This window comes from Callospermophilus lateralis, chromosome 8 (assembly GCF_048772815.1).
Source record: "Callospermophilus lateralis isolate mCalLat2 chromosome 8, mCalLat2.hap1, whole genome shotgun sequence".
NCBI lineage: Eukaryota > Metazoa > Chordata > Mammalia > Rodentia > Sciuridae > Callospermophilus > Callospermophilus lateralis.
Genome location: NC_135312.1, coordinates 135,688,664 through 135,706,902, shown reverse-complemented (window position 1 = coordinate 135,706,902; position 18,239 = coordinate 135,688,664).

Genomic DNA, 18,239 nt, shown 5'->3' with positions numbered 1-18,239 from the left:
ACATTCCCTGCCACCAGATCCTCATAAACTCCATCCCTGTTGTATTATCTACTCTCCCAAATAGGGAAGGAAAAAAATAAATTTCAGTTTCTTCAGGAATAATAGAGGTGTTTACTCTGTACTTTAAAAACTAGTTTTTTAAATACATAAGTATCTATCTATAGAGAAGCTCAGAAAACTCTTAAGTTCAGCAAGTAGCATATATTTATAAGTTCAGAAAATCATAAGAAAAATTGACTGGCATTTCTAATCACAGCTAAAAAGCACATCAGTAACTGTTCTTTTAGCTCAACATATTGTCTGCCTCTATCCTAGTGAACATGGCAGGAACCTTTTAAAATTAATGTGTATCTTGCATTTTTTGTGCAGGGTTTTGCAATGTTATTTGATAACATTGTTAAAATCTCGGTCTCATTGAGAAATAGGTGATAAAAATCTCCAGTTAGAATCGTAGATTTACTTATCCTCTAATTCTGTGGCTTTGCTTCATATGTCGTAAGCTCTGAAACACAGGCAGGACTGCTGCCCTTGAACTGACCCTTCAACCATGTGATTGTGGGGCTGGATGTCTGGTAGTCGTCCGTGTCCTGAAGTGTTTGATATTCTTATAGCAGCACCAGCTTCTTTCTGCTTAGTATCGGATGCTGTTTATTTTTACTTTTTTCACTTTTTTATTTTGGGGCACCAGGGATTGAACTCTGGGGCACTTGATCACTGAACCACATCCCCAGCCCTATTTTCTAGTTTAGAGATAGGGTCTCACCGAGTTGCTTAGGGCCTTGCTTTTGCTGAGGCTGGTTTTGAACTCATGATCTACCTGCCTCAGCCTCCTGAGCTGCTGGGATTGCAGGTGTGTGCTACGGAGCCTGGCCCTCTCCTTTTATTTTCAAGAGGCCTGTGTCTTTATATTTAAGGCCCTTCTCTTGTATATAACACACAGTTGGATTTTTCTCTAGGGATTGTACCTACCTTTAACACAACACACATGGGAGACGTTGAGAGCATCTTTTATACTATTTCCATCTATATTTTACTTCTGCAAGTGCTATGAGCTCCATGATGATACTTTGCTATTTTTATCTAAGGGATTAATGTTTTTGTTCTCTATTTTTAAGCTGATTTTTTTAAGAATTCAATGACGGAACAATGTGGCTTGCTTACCCTTGTGTTTACCACATGGTGCTCTGTTTCCTCCCAGAGATCTGAATTTTCATCTTCCACCACTTACCTTCTGCTTGAAGAAATGTTTCTAAAATTTGACACAGGGTGTCTGTCTGGGTAAACAACTGTTCACTTTTGTCTATCTAAAAATGTCTGAGTTTCACATTTAAGTTTAAAGAATATCTTTCATTAGTGTTACATATTGACAGATTTTCCTTTAGCACTTGAAACAGTTTTGATTCTCATTGTTTCAATGAACCAACATCCACATCGTTCTTAGTCTCTCCATTTTTCTGGATTTTTAAAAAAATCTTTTCTGATTTCTAGGTTTGACTATGATGTCTCCAAGTTTCAATGTTTTGTCTTAATCCTGCTTAGGTATTTCCTAGCTTCCTGAATTTAGACTTTTTTAAAACATTGAACATCTTAGGGAACATAGCTGAAAATATTTTCTTCCTCATTAACTCCTTTTTTTTTCCCCCTCAGAAAGTTCCGTACTTGTCCCTCCCCCACATTTTGGGTTTTTAACTTCTGGCCTAGTTTTAGATTCACTGGTCCTTCTGTTTTGTACATTTATGATTATATCATCCAAAGACTTTAAGATCCTGCAAAGGGGTTTAATATGATTATAGGTGGTTCACATGATTCCTTCCAAAAAAAATTTGAATGCCTCAAGTCGGTTCCTATTGAGTCCAGAATGTGGGATATCCCAGGGTCCATTTCCTGACTGTATTTCTTCCCAAATCTGAGCCACATGTTCTTGCTCTGATGTCTGCAATTTTGACACATCGGGGGCATCTGGCGTATGCGTCATGGTGACAGGACTCTGGGGTGTTCTTTGAGATAGCAGGGAGTTAAATTCCTGTTGATCATCATGAAGGACAAGGCTTGCTCTTGAGCCATGTTAAGGTAGCACTTTCTGCTTGAATCCCAGAAGGTGACCCTTGCTCCCAGGGATGGCTCCGCAGGGTTGGCAGAAGCCCGCATTTGTTTCCCACTCACGAGATGGAGCTGGAGCTCTCGGTGCTGTCTCCCCCGCAAAGGAAGCTGTTGAGATCTTTGACCTCCTTCCAAGTTTCCTTCTTTGTATGGGTTGCTTAGACTCTTATCGTAGACTTGGATAGTCGGTGGCTATCAGTGAGGGGAATTTTATGCAGTCTTGGGTTCCTGAAATTCTCAACCTCCAACCACCCTCTCCGTCTCGAACTTCCCACAATTGAATCGTTAGCTCATAAATATTCTATTTTACTGCATTTCACTGCATAATCATCACAGATCATGTGCCAAATTTTACTTGAAAAAACTGGGGTTCAAAAATTATGTGAAGCTTTTTAAAATTTTACTATTTTAAAAGCATTAATTACGAAGCTGTCTTTGGTGCAAGATTAGGGTGCATGGAATACTCACGAATACAGGTTACAATTGAATAGTTCAAATCAACACCCTTTGTTTCTTCATGTTGGTTTAGTGGACAACTTTCTAGTCTGGGAAAAGTTAAGATGTTGGTTGTTGCCAGTTTGTGCATTGTATGTATTGAAATAATAGAATTTACTGAGGTTGTAAAGTCTGGATTACAAAATTCAACCTCCTGTATTTGTCTGAAGGTTCTGGTGCTGTCCTTTGTTTCTGTGGTCCACAGATGTGGTTGGCCCGCAGCCCTTGGACCACTGCAGAGGACTCTGGGATAATATGTGTAAAGGCCCTGGGTTCAATCCCTAGCCTTTGGGTGGGAGGGAAGATTGACATCACATGAATTAAAATTTCCAAGTCACTTCTAAGAACTTGTATCTGATGCTTCAACTTTTGATGATCAAGACCAAGGACTTAGAATACATACTAGATGATGTTGCCAGTCAGTGGACGACTTTGATCAGGGTGTAAATGATAGAAGAAAAGCTTGAGTAATTGGGAGTTGTCATTGGACAACTGAGATTGCCGGGCGGGGGCCGGAGGGGGGAAGGTCTCGGCCCGGGGAACAGCACAAGATTCCCATACATCTCTGGTCACTCAGTATCGGTCACTGTTCCAGTGTCGATACTCTGTCCAAGGATGAGCAGAGATGAGCGGCAGAGCTGGTCCAGTCTTCTGTTGCCAAAGCCTGGGCTGAAGCCTTTGCCACCACACCACAGACGATTAGTCAGGCCTTGTGAAAATGTGCATGCAGATCCCTGGGCTGGGCCCAGCATCAAGATGTCTTCTGGGGTCTTGTTAACACCAGTGTGTTGGTTATTTTCCCAAAGAAGATAAAGTGGTCCCCAAATTGGAAAATGAACAATCTTTACGGGCTGAACCAGTTTCCCCCAACCACGGGTGAGAGTTGGCGTTCTGGTCCCTAGAAATCCAGATATGACCACAATGCGGGGAGGTCTCCAAAGATGAGGTCAAGGTAAATGTGGCTGTGAGTGGGGCCTTGGTCCAGCACAGCTGTGTCCACGTGAAGGGAAGAGCCAGCAGGCTGCTTGTGCACACAGGGCAATCCTGGGCAGAGTCGGCAAGAGAGCAGTCATCTTGAAGCCAAGAAGAGGGCCCTGGAGGAAGCCAGCCCTGCTGGCCCATGATCTTGGACGTCCAGCCCCGGAGCTGTGAAAAAATTTGTTTAAAACAACCCAGTCCATGCAATCTTTGTTACAGTAGCCCTAGCAAACTAATCCACCAACCTCAACCTTATTCTTCAGGAAAGCTCTTATTTTGAGGATGCCTTCAGCTGAGTTCTCAGATGAAAGAGGAACTAAAAATTCCCAAGCTTGGTCAGCTTTCTATTGCAAATATTTCTGGAAAAGCACATTCCAGAAAATGATCACTTTTAAAGCAATAGAAGTAATGATAAATAACCATTACACTTACTGTCATTAATTTCTGTGTACACAGAAACCATGTTGATTTTACAAACGTCTTGTTCAAAAACAGTTGACCATAATAAAACAGGCTTACAAAACCATAACCTGAATAAAGTGGGAGTGCAGATGTGAACTTGGGTGTATTCGACTCTCAGCCTGATGCTATTTGCTTAACAATTTGGTTATTCTGAAGTTCATAGCATATGCCGTGACTCTCAAACCTAAGCATTTTTTCACAATTCATCTCTGAATTTTGGTTCATAAATTATGATCCCCATCAGCCTTTTAGTATGTTGGAGAGGTACACAGGAGTTGGGCTTAGGGGATGGTTCAGTCAGAAACCCCAGTGGTTTTCCAAATGAAATAACACTGTAGGCAGCTGATCTACAAAGACAGTTAAACATGCATATTAGTCACATGCTGGCAGGCTAAGAATTTGCTGGAGTGTTGTGGACCCAATGACTGGTTTTGTTGCTGTTGCTTGAATGTCAAACAAAAATGAACAAATAAACACAAGCCAGAGTGTTCTCTGGAAGCATTGATACAGAGGCTGCAAGGACTGCCCGCCTCGTCCACTCGGCTCAGTCGCACTCCAAGCCTACGTAGGACACTCGAGTGGAATCTGCACCCCGTGGACAGCCTCGTCGCAGGGTCTCCGCTTCAAGAAATCCAGCTTCTGATGGATTCTGCCTGTTTCCTTTGCCTTTCTTCATCCTAAGGGATATAGACTTTAGAAATCCTGCAGTCTGTGAACTAAGAGTCTTAACAGCTCTCCTGCTGCTGGGGTGACATGTCTGATTCCTTAAAGATGGAGTCATATTTTGCCATTTCAATAGGAAAACCTGGTTTACTTTTTCTGACTAATGAAGGAAGTAGTTCATGATTTTTGTTGAAGGGGAAAAGGGCAAGAAGTGACTCTGCTATGATGTCATATGTCAAAACGGTGACATGAGAAGGCTATGGTGCTGGTCCTACCAGAAGCCAGGGGACCCTTGTTAGGTCATCTTTGGTGATTGGCAGGTGGGTGGGGACTGCAGGGCGTCTGTGAGAATTAAGGGTAGGTGGTGATGAGAGGGAGGATGGAGGACATGCACCTATCAAAATGACCATCACATGGCTCTTGAAAGCTCTAGGACAGGCGGCTTACTCACCAGAGCAGGGTCAAAGATAAGCTGAGGAGTTTTGAGTTTGACAGCCCAGGAAAATCTGAGGAAGGAGGATTCTTACAAAATATTCCTTGGAGGTAATTAGATAAATCATAACTAAAGAACGTAACTTTTCTGAGATTATTTACATCTAAAAATTGAATTTTGAAAAAACTAATTGCTGTTGAGCGATGGTGTTGAAGATTTTTAATTTTTTAAACCTGGTTTTGGTGGGGGAAATGCATGGGTGTAAACAGATGGTAATGCTTTGAAGGCCACCTGACATTTTTATTCATTGGATTTTTGTTGGGAGCTATTTGTATAACTCTTCAAATAAGACTAATCATTGAAGTAAACAAGTATATCAGAAATATTACTCTCATACTTGATTTCTCATAGTTCCCTACATTTCCAGTGACTGATAGAACTTACGGGTGATACAGGCATTTCTTCTATAACTTTTTTTTTTTTTTTAAAAAAAGGCATGATTTTACTTATGATGTTCTCAGTATGCTAAGTAGATGTAGATATTTTAGATTCTTATTTATGCTTGGTAATTTTCTTATAAAATGTTAAATCTATAGCAAAAGCTGTTATTTATAAGTCAAAATGGTGGTGATATTAAAAAGTGAGAAAGCCAGGAAGACATGCATGTGACTGCTCTTACTGTGCTGAGTGACAGAATGATGTCACGTAACGTGCTGAGACCCTGCAAGTGCTGGTGCTGCTGCTGGTGTGACCAGGAAGCGGGGACTGCCAGTTGCTAGTAAACATATCAGTCCTTCCTATCCCATTGTACAAATAGAATCGTGATTTTTCCTATTGGATATTTATCTTGTTGAAAAAGCCCCTTTCTCACCTGTGGCACAGTGTCACCAAGTAAAACGTGAGTCTTGGAGGTCTGGGAGTGTTTTTCTCTACTCCCATTCATCCTGCCGCCTCCTCCACTTTTAAGATCTAGAGTGCAAATGCAACATGCAGAGAACTGGCAGCTATCTTGCAACCAGGAGGAAGAGTTGGCAACTAGGAGGATGTCAACTACAAAGAATGGGAAAGTAGAAAGATGGAAGGGTGGTGGTTTTGACCATGATCTTTGAGCAGCTATTCTTTGGATTTATGTTGATGTTGAGACATAAACCTTTTTTTTTTTTAAGTTGCCATTCTGCACAATTAAGCCATAGCTAGACACAACCTTTTTTTTTTTTTTTGGGGGGGTGGTGGACTACCAGTGAATGAACTTAGGGGCGCTCGACCACTGAGCCACATCCCCAGCCCTCTTGTGTATTTTACTTAGCGACAGGGTCTCGTTGAGTTTTAGTGCCTCCCCATTGCTGAGGCTGGCTGTGAACTCAAGATCGTCCTGCCTCGGCCTCCTGAGGTGCTGGGATTACAGGAGTGCACCACCGCTCCCAGCTACAATCTTAACTAGTAAACTTCATTGTTACACCAACAGGAAGCTTGTTACCTCAACATTAGGATTTCTAGAAAATTAATAGCTGTTGGATTGAGTACCTCTCTCACCAGGTGGTGCACCTTGAGGAGCCCCAGGGTAACACCATATCTCTTGACTTATGACCTCATAACAAAGGTGACCACATCTGAATGTGGTGAAGGGACTCGGGTTTAGCCAATGCCAGTTGTGAGGGCACTACTTTGGAGGTAAGAGCATATTTGACCATTGGAACCAAAGTAATTGAAGAACAGATATAAACTTTAACTTGTCAAGTTTGGCTTCTCAAATAGCCTGCATGAAATAGTCTGTCGTATGTATATTTTTCTCAGTGGTACTGGATGTCCATTTTCTTATTCTAAATCGAGGTTCTTAGACTCTCAAGTCTGTTATTCAAAACACGTGCACGTGACAAGTTACATTTTTACTAAATATTTTATAATTTACTCAAAATAGTATACACATAATTGAATATAAAATGAGCTTGGCGTGGTGGCACATGCCTGTAGTTTCAGCAACTCTGGATGCTGAGGAAAAGGATTGCAAGTTCAAAGCCAGCCTCGGTAACCTCGGGAGATCCTGTCTAATAAATACAAAAAGGGCTAGGTATGTGGCTCGGTGGTTACACCTGGGCAACCAAATAAATACTAAGTGTTAAGAGTTTTAGATTAGTAACATGGGTTAATTTTTAAAAGTGAAAATGCTCAGCTTCCTGTTAGAGTTGGTGGGCCGACTGAGTGTTCTTTGGGCCGTGTGGGGTGCGTATTTTGGACTTTTGCTAGAAGTCAATTCTGCCAGGACTGATAATTTGGGAACAAGTCAAACTTTCTAGTTAAAATTTTCTGGACTCATTCCAACATACAAATCTTAGTTGCTGAGAGCCATAGCCGAGTCGGAATGGCCCCTGGCATTTTGCCAATAGTATTGGTTGACAGGTGAGGCATTATTATCCGCCTGGCATTATTATCCACCTCGGCCGCTACTTTGGAGTTCTCATGCTACTTTGGAGTTCTCACGCTACTTTGGAGTTCTCACGCTACTTTGGAGTTCTCACGCTACTTTGGAGTTCTCACGCTACTTTGGAGTTCTCACGCTACTTTGGAGTTCTCGTGGGGATTCCCGGAGAGTTCCCATTGGCTGGGGAAGTGCAGGAGGGGGGATTTCCGGAGGAGATATTTCTGGTGGCTGGATCCTGGATGAGCTGTGTGGGATTCGGGAGAATTCCCCAGGAGCGTGTGTGAAGTGTTTTGGTGGAGTTCAAAAATAAAGTTTGTTCCTGCTTCAGTGGCTTGTGGTTTGTGCCCAGCCAGACTGCGGCACTTAGTAAAACCTAATTTAAATTTGACCTTATGACTACCCTTGGACTTGGATGAAATACCATCTAAAAGTTAAAGCTATTCAAAAATTAATAAATGTAAAAACTCAAATGTCTAATTAAACATTGCTGCCCACAGAACATGAATTATGGAAAAAATAATACCACTGGCTAATAGCATAATTCACCATTTCTAAGATGAATGTAAAATTGTGATACATACACTGATCCAAATTACATTGATCTTGATTAAAATTCAAACATTTCAGTATAATGCGGACTTGCAAAATAACTGATTTCAGACAAAATACTTTGTGAACTGATGGTCATATAAACATAGCTTTATACGTTATCAGATGAAGCTTAAAAATTACATACAGAGTTACATGTGCTTGCTTCTCTATTTTTCTTGGTCCCTGGAATGTCAGAACAACCTGTCTCCAGCGTAATGCCAGTGTGGAGAGGAGTGCCAGGGAAGTGGGAGTCGGAAACTCTCAGTTGAGTATTTGCCAAGGGCCGTCCTACATCATTTAGTTTTTGTAAATATCATCTAAGGTGGCTGGGGTGGATCATCTAGAAACGAGAAAACGGAGGTTGGAGTGTCTTAGAATTCCCCAGGTCCATCAGAAGTTCAGGAGAGTGGCCAGAATGGGAGCAAGGGCAGTGTGGGCTGCTGCGGACACGTGGCTGTTGCAGATTTCAATGCCCTCGGCAGTGCACCTTGTCATAGCAGAGGAGTGACAGTAGCAGGGACAAAAACTACGGATCTTAGTTGATAGAAATCTTAAAGACCAGGAGGAAAAAATACAATGTGTTGGCATTTCAGAAACACTAAACTTCAAAATTCTAATGGAATTAAAATATCAAGTTTCAAAAAGAATGTAGGAATGATAAGTGAGTACAATGGGAACTGGGCAGGTGCAATTCTGCAAACAGCATCACAAATCAAGTTGTGCTACATTTATAAAAATGAGGATAACTAGAATTTATATAAATTAAGACAAGCTGACTATATTTATAATTCCAAGACAAAGGCTTTTCTATGAATCAAAAATCAAAGAGGGCCGTAAGAGTACATCTTTAAAACTTTTGGATTTACCGTTTGCCCCCTTATAGAAAATTGGGTCTAGCCACACAATAGACCAGGATTCAGATGATGGATATTTTAAGATCTTACCCTACACAGACGAGTCTTTCTAAAAATGGGCAGCAACATTGCATTAGTTCGTTTTGGAATTCCCTAAAGAAAGTACCTGAAGGTGGCTACTTCATCAGGAGGAAGTTCGTTTGGCTCAGTTCTGGAGTCTGAAGAGCAGCCGGGCATCCAGGATCTGCTGGACTCCGGAGGAGCCAGCTGCCTGCAGAGGAGGGACACTATCACATGATGACGTAGCAGGCGAGAGGCAGGGAGGGGCAGGCTGGGTCTGTAAAACATTCACAAAGGACTTCCTGTGAGGGGGAAGGCACTGCAAGAGGGGCATAAGGGCTTCTTCTAATTTTAAGACCTGACATCTCCCACTATGTCCCACCTCTTGATATCACCACATTGGGGAACAGTCTTCAAGCACTTGGGCACCCTCAACCCAAATGTACCCACAGCAGCACCTATGGTGACTTTATACCCCAGAAAAAACACTACTCACCCACTGGGAAAGTACTGTTAGGTCTCAAACCCTTGTACCCACTTTCCCCAGGATATCATTGCAAAGAACCCATAGACGTTTCAAAAACTCACAATTATTGGGGTGTTTATATTTAGCTGCTTATTAATTTTTTATTCACACTGACATTTGCTCAAAGAAAATCCTTTTGCAGGGTTGTTAGCTCCCCCCAAGGGTTATAACCAAGACTTTTCCTGGGTGCATGCCGGAGGGGGGATACTAACAGATTTCTTTGTAAACCCTAGGCTGGGTCTATTGCTTCACTCACCTATCAGACATTGGCTAAGACGTACTGGAATTTCCTTATACCTTGCCTTTTTAAAACAATTTGGGATTGTCAGAGAACCAAGCCCACTTACAGGACATTTGTTTGCCATGACTTTGACCCTTTCCAAAAGGGCATGTATGAGAGTGAGATGGGGTGGGGTTAATATCCAGAGGAGGCAGACCACGGATGGCTGGCTGATAGAGAAATGCACTGACATCTGTATTCCTTCTCCCCATTCCCACAGAGCAACCAGTGATTTCTGCTCTGCTTTCAGACTCATGAAAGCAGTTCAGTAGCAACTTTCTCTCAGTGCTTGAGAAGGAAATATCAATAGCGGTGGCTGAGAGCCACACTTTCCCTGGTGTGAAGAGTCACCATGGTTACTAGGCCATTTGGTGCACACTCGACTGTGACTTTTGCTGAAAATGTAGTAAATGGCGTTGAAATAGTAGCTACATGGTCAGACGTGTTTCATGTATCTTAAATGGAATGCTTAGAGTGAGGCAGGAATCACATTTGGATCTATTTGCCCCCTTGTAGAAACTTGGGTCTAGCAATTAAAGTATAAAGGTTGTTCATTAGATATTGAACGTAACTTGAGAGTAAACTTCTTTATTTTACCAAAGATAAGACATTTCTGCTTTTCCTAGAAATGCCAAAGGTAGAAAAATAGGAATACACATAAAAATTATATAAGTATGCATTTATAAGTGGCATTTATACTTATAAACACAGATATGAGAGCCTATAAATCACAAGAGCACTCATGTCAACCTCTGGGCCCATGAATGATGTATTTTCTAACCTTTGCGTTTCATTAGTGATAAGCAGTGGACATGGTTAGCATGCTGTGATGAAAGCATTTGGTTTGTAGAGTCAGAAGACCTCAGTTTGGAAAGGCTCCGATTACCTTCTATACTTTCATCTTCAAAAATAGTTCAAATGAAATGCCTTTTGAGGTGGATAGAATCTAATATACAGTAACATACTTCATCTGAAGTCTGTGGCTATCCATGTAAACCAGTCAATTCCATTTAAACAGTTCCAAGTAATGTTTACACTGTGGTGAGTGGAAAAAATTATACATATGCATATAATATCACACTTTTGAAAATAAAGATTAGCATTCTAAACTAAATAGGTTTCAAGCTGCTTTTGGATAACCAGTCTGTTTCACATTTCATTTTGTGAAATGAGGTTTTCAACAATTGCCAAATAGTCTTTTCCTTTGTTTTTAATGTAGAATAACATGGTGGAATAAAAACAAGATGAAATGTTTGCAGAAGCATTTCATCATAATCCAATTGCTTGGGTGACATATATAATGATATAAATATGTATTTATATATCAGTTTTGGAATAATTAGGGGCTGTTAGAATGTTAAATGGAAGATAAAAATCTGGAAACTTAGTGCAAAATCATGAGGCCCTTATGACCATGTGTACAAAAATATGATAAGTGATCAATAGAATGGAAACTTGGGACTCAACCAAGCAGTTGGGTTATGTAGGTTTCTGCAAAGTTTTCAGCTTAATATTCTCTTTATGCTACCATATTAATTCTTACTCTAAAATTAAAACACAAAGGAAAAGAGCATTTGGCGATTGTTGACCATTTTGCTTGGAAGTATTTGCTTTTGATTATCCAAAAGCATCTTGAAAAGCATTTAGTTTAGAAAGTCGCCCTTTACTTTCTTAAAAACAAAACCTAGTAAATAAGCGAGTTACTATCTTTATGTAGATATGTCCATAGGCGTTGTCCACCCTGTGGATTTCCCTTGGAGAAATCGCCCCTTCTGAGGGGAAGGGCTCAAGTGGCCCCAGACCTTCTGCCTGCCCAGGGGCCACATCCTAGAAATCCTTCTGCATTTGGAAAGCCCACTTGAGCCTACTTGGAACCAAGAACTTCTTTTTCTGGAGGTTCTGCAACTGTTGTAAAAGAAATTTTGGAAGAGTGAATGAGAAAGCATTTCTTTAATTGGTTTTGATGCCAACCCATATTTTTAGAAAGAAAAAGTTTGATCTCTTAAAAACATTGACAAATATTGCCAATTACACATGCAAAGCAACAATGTAGAATGTTGAAGTTTTTTGTTGACTGCAATAAACTGTACACCGTTGTATGGCATTGATGATTTGAGCCATGAAGGTGGCAGAACTTTGGTTGAAATCCTTAAGTTGGGCCTAGTATTTCCCCTGAATTATTAATTGGTCTAGGTTTGGCATGCCAGTCAAGTCTGCAAGAAATTTTACCAGGGCTAACTAAAAACTTGGCATTTGTCCTTGGAAAAACTTCATCTTGAGTTTGCGTAAGGCTCGGTGAACCCCAGGAAACCTCTTGGTGACCCTTCTTACGATGTGGTGTTACTGGTGATATCTGAGACCAAGAATGTTTTGTGAAGGGTTTGGATTTCATTTCAAAAGCCATGTCTAATCTGGGCCTGGCCTAATGAATTAAAAGGTTGGTCCTCCTTGGGTCTGCATGCAGGCTGTGCTCTGCTCGAAAGCCACAGCTTTTACTGCAGAGGAAAGTTAGACCTCTTAGTTATCTTAAAATGCCTTCCATAGATTGCACTGGGAGAGAACGCTTTTAAAAATCTGTTCTATCATCACTGATATCTAAAACGGGCATATGTTGTTTCTACTACTTGAAGCTGCAGAACAATCTCTGAGTAGAGGTAATTATTATGACAGATAACTATTTCATTAATGTTATTCCTCTGAAGTTGTTTCATGCATTTTTGAAACCAACAGGATTCTAAGAATAGTAGGTCTTAACCATGTGAGGCCAGTATACCTCCCAAATGCCAACTGGGTGGTCTTATGGGTCCCTCGGCATCCTGCCCTCTCCTCTCCTTTTGACACAGGCACAGGTTTCTGTGCTCTGCCTGGGAGCTGTTCCTGCAACAGGGGAAAGGGACCTGTGGATGTCACTATTAGAAAACATTATAAGAGGCATATAGCTAGAGCTGACTCTCAAAGGCCCTATTACATATATAAAATGGAGGAGGCAGAAATTGAAATAACCCTCTTTCCCTTTATAGGCTGTTTTGAATTAACTGGATTCAAAATTTTTACGAGAATTTGTTACCCATATTTTGATTATATCTCAAAGTTGTATATAAAATTACCAAGTTTTGATGTCTGTTATATTTCTACATCTATTCAGACACCATTAGAATAAGTAGAAAACACCTTGAGAAGTTAATGGGAAAATACTAAATATTGGTATTTCAGTTGTTTTGAAGCATCTTGCAACAATAGAGAATATACTGTTTATGTTGATACTTACTACCAGCAAACAAAGCAAGTTAGGATCAAAATATGAAATTCTAGTGAGGTTAGTTATGTAGACATTAATAATGTTTAAATCATGTTTGAACACAGCCATGTTGAACTTTCTAGATGTTTGGAAGTCTTAATGGTGAACAGCTTTGTCATTGAAACCTGTGAGCGCTGTGCTGTAGATAGTCCTCGTGACTCGGACGGCATATCTGTGGGCAGACCTGCCAGGGCACGATAAGGTCTAGTTAGATTTTCTTCCTGGACCCCGAGAGGCTCGGTGAGCCGGTACATCCACATCACAAGTCCTGAGGTCGCTGCTGACCAGCCGTCCACCTCGCGTCTGCTGTCCAGGCCTTGTGCTGCCGTGGGCAGCGGAAGGAAAAGGGCACGTCTGTTGATCTTCGAGGGAAAGTGACTTCTCCCTTACCAAGTGAGAGGGGGTTGTCGGGAAGGCCAGCACGTGCTCTGGCAGAAGGACAGCAGGCCGGGAGCGCTGGAGCAGGCAGGACTCCAGGGGCACCCTGAAGGAGGCATCTTTGTCCTCTGCAGACGCCCCAGCTGCTGCTGCTACAGGTACAGGTCTCCTAAGCCCCGTCTTGGCTGCCACTTGTGTATTTCAGGTCTCTCAGTAAGTGGTTAACCTTCCAGGGGGTCATGATGTCAGTCTCCAAATATGTCTTCACATCTCAGTCCATGGCTCCCTTTGACTCCTCAGTTTGCTTCCATAATGCTGTTAGGGCAGCTGCCTGGTCCTGCTCTCAAAACTGGTCCGCCTCTGCCTGCCGCTGGTTGCTCAGGCCGAAATTACAATTTTCTGGATGAAACTCGTATATAAATTGGTAGTGTAAACCTTCTCAACATTTCATCTTCATAATTACCACTACATGGTATTTTCCTGCAACTTGTTCATTAACTGGTAGTACGGGTCACTATTTATAGCCCATAGTTAATTTCTAAAGTTCAATCTTATTCTGTGCCTTTTAAAAAACATAAGCTATTCATAGCTGTGTTCTTTTGCAGACTGTAGCTAATTGACATGAATTGTATTACGGTGCTACATTTCGGTACTCCTGTTTTATTATAGAATGTTAGGCCAGCAGGAATGGAAAGTTTGCTCTTTGAGGAAAGGATAACAGACAATGAAATATGAGACATTGTATAAAAACAGACAAGCCCTTTTAACTGTTTTTGACGATAGTTTCCTTAACAAAGAATAGATTAGGCCTGTCAAAATGTCAATGACATTATCATTATCTTCTATAGTTGCATCAAAAGTGATTTTATTTCAGAAAAAAATGAAATGTGTGATCATTAAACTACTAAATTTTATTTCCTCCCCATAAAAATTTTGTTGCTATCCCCCTCCCCACTTCTGAGTCCATAGAATCTGCATCAAGACGCAGGGGTTGGAGATCTCCTTGTGTTCGTAGCAGGCGTTACACCTACTGCACAGTTATAAGGCCAGGTGGGTCAGAGGGCGGGTTCTCACGACTCAGGATGCTGAGTGCCCACAGGTTCCCCCGCAGGAGCCTGTGGCTGGTCTTGAAGCATTTGACTTACGTATGCTTCCTGGAATGGGAGGTTGAGGGGAGACTCCTCAGTTTGTTTCCTCTTGTCCCGAGCCTGTTGTGACACAAGAGCGGGCAGTGTGATTTTCGAGCTCATTTCAGTGGGAGGAGTGGGTTCAGTTGTCACACTTTGCCCACTTGATTCACAAGCAGTACCTTGAGACGGGCGTTGCTAGTGCGGCCAGTGCCCTTCCAGGGAGGAAGAGCAGGTGTGCCCAGAGTTCTCAAGTAGCCAGTTATTTGAGTCAGCTTTTTCAGTGCTGTGATCAGAAGGCCTAAGGGACACTTTTAAGGAAGAAAAGCTTATTTTGGGACTCAGGGTTTCAGAGGACTCAGTCCATAGATGGCTGGATCCCTTTCTTTGGGGCCTGAAGTAAAGCAGTACATCAGGACATGAGTGTGTGGTGGAGGGAAGCAGAGCTCTGCTCAACCAGAGTCACGCCCTCGGGGACCCAGCTCCCCTAGCCACAGCCTACTGCCTACAGTCACCCTCCAGTTTACCCTACCAGGGGATTAACGCCGATTAGGTCATGGCTCTCATAACCCAATCACTTCACCTCTAAACTTTGCACGGTCTCACAGGTGATTCTTGGGGCCTTGCATCCAAACCACAACACTAGTTTAGGGTGATGACATCCAAGTTGACAAACTAGGGTGGCATTTCAGCCTTCAGGCTTTCACACACACGTGGCCTAGAAGAGGGTTCTCTGAAGCTGAGCTCTTGTCATAAAAGCCAACACTACCCAAGCACCCTGTTGTATATTGCACCATGATACAAGTGAAAAAACAAAGAAAAACCTGCCCTTTGAGGTTTTTGTCCATTAATTGTATCACTTTAGGCAAATTGCTGAACATTTCTTCATCCCAGCATCCTCGATTGGCAATAATTATTCAACACCTGCAAAGTATTTAGGGCTTAACATAGGAGATGCTGAATTTAACATAGGAGATGCTGAATAAATATTAAGTATGCTAAAATGTCTTCAAAGCATGTTCTTATGTATTGGCATGCTGATCATGTAAATTATGGGCACAAATGCAAGTAGTCAGACTTCTGTACTTGAAATACTTCAAGAATGACTTTTTTGTATCCCAGGCACAACATATGCCTTATCTTTTTTATGCTTACTGAATAAGGGGGGGTATGCAGTGCTTTCTTTCATAGCATGAAATGTCACTTTCCCATATGACATGCAAATGCTTAATTCAAAAGGCCACGTGTAAAGGTGCTGTCTACCCTGATTCCCTGGCCTGTTTTCACCAGGCTGGCTTTGCCACAGTCTGAACTGATCCAAGGAGGCCCTCTGGAAGCCCATGATCATCTTGGCATCGTGCGTCAAAGAGATCCTGTGTGTGCTCACAGCACGATGCTGCCCTGAGTGTTACAGGGTGGTTTTCTGCTGCCTCTCTTTGCAGGAGGAAAATGCATAAAAGCATGACTAGATATTGTCATGGCATGAGTAGTCCCGTGACAAAGGGACAAGCAGGTGCACAGAGGTGTAGGCCAACTGCAAGTTCAAGAGTCTGCTCATGTATCTCAGAGAGGATGATGAGGGGAAGCCCCCCGGGCAATCCAACGTGCCGCAGGGGTGCAGGATCACCATGAGTAACAAATACTCCATGGAATTTGGAATTTGCAACCTCCAACCCAGTCTTTGCCTCACAACATCCAAGGGAACGGCTGTTTCACATAGTTGAGCCAAAGGAGTGTGAGGGCAGTAAGTGGCAGATCCTTTGATACGTCTTATTAGTTAATCATAGAAAGCCTGAGCTCTGGAATCTATTACAAATCTTCTCTAATTAGTTTTGAAACTGCTTTTGAATCGCCCCTAAATCACCGATGGATGGCTGTACACGGGTACGTTCAGGGAAGGGGACAGGGATAGGTGGGACAAAGAACAAAGGTGTTGAGACTTGGCTCTCTGTACCTTGAGGCTGGGGCTCCCTACCTCAAACCAGCTATCAGCAATGTGGAGGAGGGAGCCATCATCTCAGGATGCCGAAGGGAGACAGGAGGCTGCACTTGGGAGAGCAGTGACGGGCAGAGGGAGACTAAGGCCGAGTGGTCTTCTGGGCTTCCGAGGCCCACGTTCTGCTTGTTGCCGTTTCTGAGGGGATACAAGGACAGAGTGGGTGGGTAGTGGCTCCATGGTGGGATCTGAATAAGCCATTAGCCATGCTCTTAAAAACCAGCAAGTATCTTTACCCCCATGGGTTTATATCGAGAGGCAGAGGGAAATGTAAAGCTTATCAAGAACGAGGGGGACATGACCAGAAAACAGCCCGCAGAGTGCCAGAAAACAAGAAGGGGCTCGGGATCGTGGATGTAAGGGAACATGACAAGATCGGTGTCACTGTGACCCAGCAGTCGGCGGAGAACACCGAGCGTTTGCACAGTGCCGCCCTGGGGTGCAGAGGTGGCGGAAGGAGCACTTCTGGGTCCCCTTCCCTGTATTCTCTTCCTGTTCCCAACATAAATAAAACGCTCCTTGAGTTAAGCCTAACTCCTGAGGGGACAATGACGGCTCAGAGCCGGCAGCCACAGTTGCCCCTGGTGAGCACACTTCACAGCTCAGTGTTTGGTGGACTTCCAGGTGTGTCTCCAGGGTGGCCACCAACGCCGCTAGCCAAGTGCAGCAAGGGATTGGAAGGCCAGTAGCCTCCGGGATCGCGGCCAGCCAAATTCTAATTGAATTACATCCGTGTGACACTTCATACTGGCCTCTTCCAGGGGCTAGTTGGAGACTCACAGCAACTGTTGTAGAGGGATTGTTGTGTCTTTGTAGAGATGGCCTCGGTGCGGAGCACACTGGGTGGTGGTTGGTTTGCTCGGGGTACGCGTGCCCAGGCAGCACTGCCCAGGAAGTCTAACATGTGGAAGAAAGGTGGATGCTTTTACCATCACCCTACGCTAAATAACGGGATTTGAATGTGCTGTAGCAAGAATAAAACGCCTTAAAAAATACAGGTCTTGAAAAATCTACTAGTCGGAGAACACGTACGTAAAGAATGCAGGAAAGGCATGACTTGCATCTTTTTTTCTTAAACTTGTTAAATACGTGGGGAAAAAAGATCTCAGGCTCAGAATCTCTATTGTGATTACCTTTCCAAGTGCGTGTAGTATGTGCAGTGTTGTCTCCTTCCTAATGCTCTCCCTCCACTGAGGTGAGTTGTCCCTTTCTGACATTGGCCAGGACGTCACTAAACACACCATCCCTCCCTCGGTTTCCAGTGTGTACCCTGCAGTGGGACCCGAGGACGGACATTGAGCTTACTGAAACCCATCCGGGGTGGGAATGGCATGGATCAGCTGGCACCTGGACAAAGTAACTCCTGCTTCCAGGAGGTTGATTAGGTAAGGAACGAGAAGAACAGAGTCTAGGGTATAGGGGCAACAACCCTTGGTTTGACTTGCCTCCCAGAAGAAGGAGGGCTCTCTCTCATTTTACAAACTGATTTCCCACCTCGACTACCTTGTTTATCTGTTTCTTAAAATATTAGATGTAGACAAATACCACTGCCAGCATTTTGCTTGGAAGACTATGCAGA